The sequence below is a fragment of the Rattus rattus genome, chromosome 4 (genome assembly GCF_011064425.1).
Source record: "Rattus rattus isolate New Zealand chromosome 4, Rrattus_CSIRO_v1, whole genome shotgun sequence".
In the NCBI taxonomy this organism is placed as follows: domain Eukaryota; kingdom Metazoa; phylum Chordata; class Mammalia; order Rodentia; family Muridae; genus Rattus; species Rattus rattus.
This window is the reverse complement of record NC_046157.1, coordinates 146,333,804-146,340,112: the sequence shown is the minus strand read 5'-3', so window position 1 is coordinate 146,340,112 and position 6,309 is coordinate 146,333,804.

Sequence of the window (6,309 nt, the reverse complement as noted above, 5' to 3'; positions counted from 1 at the left end):
GACCTTAGAGATTTCGGAGCTCACACACAGCCCTCGTGTTGCTAGGAACAATGACCTTGAGTGAGTCCCGAGGAAGTTCAGTCCTTCTAGACCAGGCTCGTCCCAAACGGTACCTCGTAGCGACAACTTCATTTTCCCAAGCCGGAGCTCACGGCGACGACAGAAGAAACCTGGTGTCTTTCCTGATGCCTTATAAACCTCCACCCCACGAGCTCTAATCCCCTAGAGACTCAGGTCACCATCCACAAACCCTGCTGTATTTGCCCACCCCAACACACATTCCCCCCAAACGCAACCCCCCCCTCCCACCCCAAGAAGTCCGAAGACACACCCACTGAAGGGGTCTTGAAAAGGTCAGATTAGACGCCCCCCTTCCCACGTATGTGAGAAAGCCCTAGCGCTAGGCTGATTAGAGCTCGCCCAGGTCCACAAACGGAAACGTGAGGCTGCCTCCATTGTTCTGATTGAGTCACTCAGCCTAGCTGCCCCCAACCTCCATCACTCCAGCATGGACAGGACCTTAATTATTGACTCCTCTGCCTGGGTTGTGACCTTAACAAAGACCTTTGCTCAGTGAGGCGTCTCCCTTCCCCCACAAGACTTCTCCAAACCATCCAAGTTCTAACTTTTGGGCTCAGGGCCTATCTCAGTTCAGCTGCTTTTTGCTCATCTGTCTGCATGAGTTTTATGCCTCCTAGAAGACAATTTTTTAACTTTAAGAAACTAGGAGAGAAAGTGTGTAGGAGAGTTTGGACTTTGTAGAAAAGACAACTATCCCAAAAGAAGAGAAGGGGGACGGGTGTGAAATTAAAGCTTGGAGATTCCATAGAGAGAAATGGAGAGTTAGCAACGGAGCATTCTCAATGACCAGCAGAAATGAGGACAAAAAAAATGAAGAGCGATACTGAAACTGAAAAGTCATTTCATCCAGAGATCAAAATTCCTGGAGAGATGGGGGAACTGGCCGAGAAATCAGCTAATTAATTCAGATTAATCAGTAATCAGAAATCACGATGAGATTTTGGCTTAATTTGGGGCGTGTCATTGACACCGAATCAGTGTTTGAGCAGAGGGATGGACCTCTGACAATAACCGGAGCTATACATAATGGTGACCTTACAGAAGGAAAACAACAAAGGCTGGTGGAGGCTCCAGTTCACATGTCCGTGTGTCTTGGTGTCTTGTACCTGCCTGTTGTCCTCACCAACTGAGGACTCCCTCATAGTAGAGATCTCATCTGGCACCATGGCGCCATAAACATCCACTGCAAACTGCCAGTGAGAGGCACATCGCTACCTACATTTCCTAGTAGCCACATTAAAATACAGTAAAGAGCCAGGTGTGGTGGCAAGCCTTTAATCCTGGCACTTGGACAGCACAGTCTGTCACATCCCTGGGTTCGAGGCCAGCTTGGTCTGTGGAGCAAGTTCCAGGACAGCCACAGGTTACACAGAGAAACCTGGTCTCAAAAAGAAAGAAAGGGGAGTTGGGGATTTAGCTCAGGGGTAGGGCGCTTGCCTAGCACGCGGAAGGCCCTGGGTTCGGTCCCCAGCTCCGAAAAAAAAAAAAAAAAGAAAGAAAGAAAAAAAGGGGGGGGAGAAGTAAGTGGAATCTGTTTTAATAATATGTTTGAATTCTGTTTATTCAAAATAGTATTATTTAATCAGTAATAAATATTAAAATCATAAAGGGGAGATGATCAATGCACAACCCAAGATGACCTTGGACTCACAACCCTCCTGCCTTGGTTTCCAGACTGCTGAGATCACAGGTATGAGCCACTGTGAATTTCTAGAATCTTTCTTTCTGGTAAATCTAATCATTGCTGATGTATTTCCCCTCATCCCCAGTTAATAACCAGTTAATAACAGCTTTATCCTGTATAACACCAGATACCCACACCCCAAGGGTAACCTTATCTCAGTTCTTCTGTACCCAATAACCTCCGAGTCCTACTCAAGAAAAGCCTGCGGACACAGGCCTCTCTCTGATGCAGACACCTTCTGTGAAACACAAGGGAATTAGTGAAACAGAATCCACATACTTCTTTTTAAAGGAGGTTAAAGCCCCTGTGTAAGCAGGATATGGGATATTCTGGTGCAACCCTTGATTTCAAGACCTTGAAAGCTGAAGCAGGAAGATCCCAAGTTCAAGGTCAGCCTGCACTACCTAACAAGATCCAGTCCAAAAGAAAAAAAGAAAGGAAAGGAAAGAAGGAAGGAAGGAAGGAAAGAAGGAAAGAAGGAAGGGAAGGAAGGAAGGGAAGGAAGGGAAAGGGGAGGGAGGGACAGAGGGAGGGAGGGGGGAAGGGAAAGGGCTGGGGAACAGGACTCATCTGCACATCATGACCTGCTATTTAGGAAAGTGAGCTTTGGTGATCCTCAGCCTTCGTCAGCTGATATGTGGAAGCAAAGAACAGTAGCGCTGTGTGCTAAGGTAGAGAAGCAGCTGAAGACCCATGTGTTTTGTGTGCACCCAGTGTACGTGTTCTTGTCTTTATCTTCTGTGGTCATAGTCACGGTCATGGGCCGGTCACAGTCACCCTTGGGACACAATCCCATGTGAGCACACACTCTTCGGCTTCCCTTCTGCTGCAGACTGACTCAGCTCTCTGAACTAGAACGCGCTCTGTACCACACCCTCAAATGTTTACCACCTTTGTATTTCAGTTGAGCTATGTTTGAATCCATGGAAATCTAGAGAGGCTTGACGAGGACCTCAAACCAACGTACGAACTCTTCTGGGTCCTGATCACTTTGCTCAAGGTCCTGAGCCTCCCTACACCAGTGCCCAGCACATGCAGACTCAATAATCATATTTATTGAGTGAACCCGAAGTCTAGAGACTCCTAGACTCTTGCTTTGATCATTGTTCCTGAAATATTTCTCACTTTATATTTCTCACAAAACCTTTGTAGACGACTAGCTCTTCTGCTTGACAGCTTCTCTTTGTTGGGCAGTGTGGACTGGCGAAGAGATGGAAACAAGCTGAGACTAGCTTTCTCCCTTCTAATCCCTGCTTTCTTTCCATTAAACAATATTGCACAAACTCCACCCTCTTGTGGCTTACCGTAACTAAGTACCGTCTGCACTATTCCTTACATAATCTTTAATATAAGTTCATTTGGTTTTTTTTTCTTAACTTGAGGCTATTTAAAAGAAGGAAACTCTATACCATTACCATAAATGGAAACCCAATAAGGATAGCCATATACAGATGGTAACCATAAAAATAAACACAATAAAAACAGTCCTGGCTGGATACTGTTACTTGCTGAAGCCTCCAATCCTGGAACACGCTCCTTTGGGCGAGCCAGTATGAGATGTGCTAAGGGCCAGCCAGACCCACACTGAGATTTTATTTCCACCAAGTGATCAGGAAGGTAGGAAACAATACTTCTAGATATTTTATTGGAGTATAACATGCAAGCCAAGAAGACATATCATAAAATTGGTACATATTTGCAAAGTGCTAGCTGTTTAACAAGCACCAGATCAAGAGAGGCATCGTGAATGAGCATCCTCTATGTCTTCTACAGTTATTGTTTCCATTACCCACCAGGATAAATGTTACCTGCACTTTGATGAACCTGGATGCATTTTTGATTCTTCTGCTTTTCACTTCTTCGTATGTGAAAACATTCACTGTGCTGTATCTCTGTCTTTAGATTTTTTTTTTTTTTTTTTTTGGCCTTTGCTCAATATTATGTGTGAGGTTAACCCATATTCTAGTGTATTGTTATATGCCATTCTTTCTCATTAGTGGGTACTGTTTCATGGTTTTGCTACCACCAAAATCTACTTATCCATTCTGCTATTGATGAGTACGGAGGTAGTTTCCACTTTGTTACTATCAAGAACCAGCCGTGGGCTGGAGACATGCTTCTGCAGTTAAGAGCACTTGAGGCTTTTGCAAAGGACTAGAATTCAGTTCCTAGCGCCATGTTGAGAAGGCTGCAACCACCCGTAACCCTCGCTTCAAGAACTCTGACACCCTCTTCTGGCCTCCACAGATACCAGCACACACAGATACGCAGACAATTACAAAGCAAATAACAAACAAACAAAAAGCTTCCTAGAACACATCATATTCCTAAAACATGCCAGATGTTACTTGTTGAATGTGAATCTAGCCTGTCGGGTCTTGTGACTTAATGTAAAAGGATGTCCTGTATAGACAGACTCGTGTTTGAACCCTTGGGTCCCCAGCTGTTGGCTCTGTTTTGGAAGACAGGAGGAGAAAGTAGGTCACTGTGGGCAGGGTTTGAGATTTTCCCAGCCAAGTTCCATTCCTGTCATCTCTCTGCTGCATACCCCTGCCACGGTACCTTCTCCATCATGACGGAGCGTACCCCTCTAAACTGTAAGCCAAAAGCAGCCCTTCTTCCCTAAGCTGTTTTCTGTGAGAAGTACCTCAGATAGTCTACACCTGGATGTGGGATTTCTGAGTCATAGTGAATGCGTGAGTCCAGTTTTAGTGGGAATGGCCGAGGAGATTCGCCAAGTCAGCACGTGAGTGCATACACTTGCCGGCAATACATTAAATGTTCCCATCCTTGGCACCAGTTCTGCATGTCACCTCTCTCCTCCCCTGTTCTGCTGAATGCACAATTGTATCTCATTTAGGGGATTATTCCGATGGTTAATGCAGGAGCTGAGCCTCCTTTCTTTTATTTGATAGAATTAGACTAGGGAGGGATTGTACGGGGGAAATCTATCTTTGAGAGCATATGAAATTACCTAGCATGCAAGTTGCACGCTGGCTCTTTCTACATGGAGTCGTTCTAACCTGAGTGTTACTATCTCAGGGGAGGAGACGCAAAGGATAAGGGGCATGCCCTGAATGAGAAGGGTCCCGCGTCCCCTCTACCATCCTGTGGAGTTAGTCACAGATTAGTGCCACCTCCTTTCATGGCCACTAGAACTCATGAACGATGCGCTATTTGTTTGAGCATTCCATAAAAGACGTAGAGCATCATGTGGGAAAGCCTGGGAAGGAAAACTGCGCTAAGGCCAGGGCCGCATTCTTGATGGGAATTTTATGAACAAGCTTCCAGTGCCCGGCCAACCCCTTGATCTGGGGACCATCCTCATCATTCTTGAAAATCTTCCCAGATGCTACAACAGATTCTGGTGTGGCTCTAGGAGCTCCGGAGTCAGGGTGAATGCTCCTGAAAGGACTAGCTAGAACGATGAAGAGGAAAAGAGGGGGAGGGGTAACGTGAACCCTAGGTTCTGGAGCCACACTGTGTAGGCTCAAGTCCGGTCTTTCATATTCAACTTCAAGCCTCAGTTTCCTCCTCTGTGATCAGGGTGATAATTTTATGACTTGTTTCCAAGGATTACTGCAAAGAATAAACGAGACAAACAAGATAAAGCAAGCATGTAGCCTCTAACTCAGTGGTTCTCAACCTTCCCAGTGCTGCAACCCTTTAATACAGCTCTTCACCTTGTGGTGACCCCCAACCATAAAATTATTTCTATTGCTACTCCACAACTGTAATTTTGGTACTATCATGAATCATAATCTAAATATCTCGTATACAGCATATCTGATATGTGGCCCCTCTGGGGGGGTCAGGACCCAACCCACAGGTTGAGAACCACTGTTCTAACTGAGGATAAGTGCAACCCTTATCATTTTGTGCATGTGAGAAAAGACCAGAACCCTTCAAACACAAGCAAGAGTGGAGTATGAGTTTGGTAGTTCCCCCGAGTGAGATTTTAAAAAGACTACCATCACTCTACTCTCTTTCTTTCATAAAGCTGGGGAGAGGTTTGCAAAGGCATCAGGAGTTAAGGGCACTGCCCACTAAGAGGGTAAAATTTGTCGTCCACTGTGTTGGGAGACAGAAATAGGATGAACAGAGGCATAGAACTTCCAGAAGATGAGTAAAGGATGATTAGAAAGCAGACAGTAAGGACAAAAAATGGAGCAGAGACTGAAGGAAAGGCCATCCAGAGACCGCCCCACCTGGGGATCCATTCCATCTGTGGACACCAAACCCCCACACTATTGCTGATGCCAAGAAGTGCTTGCTGACAGGAGCCTGGTATAGCTGTTCCCTGAAAGGATCTTACAGCACCTGACCAATACAGATGCAGACACAGCCAGCCATCAGACTGAGCCCAGGAACCCCAATGGAAAAGTTAGAGGAAGGACTAAAGGAGCTGAAGGTGATTACAACCCCATAGGAAGAACAACATCAACTAACTAGACCACCCAGAGCTCCCAGGGACTAAACCACCAACCAATGAGTATACATGGCTTCAGACACATATGTAGCAGAGGATAGCCATATCTGACATC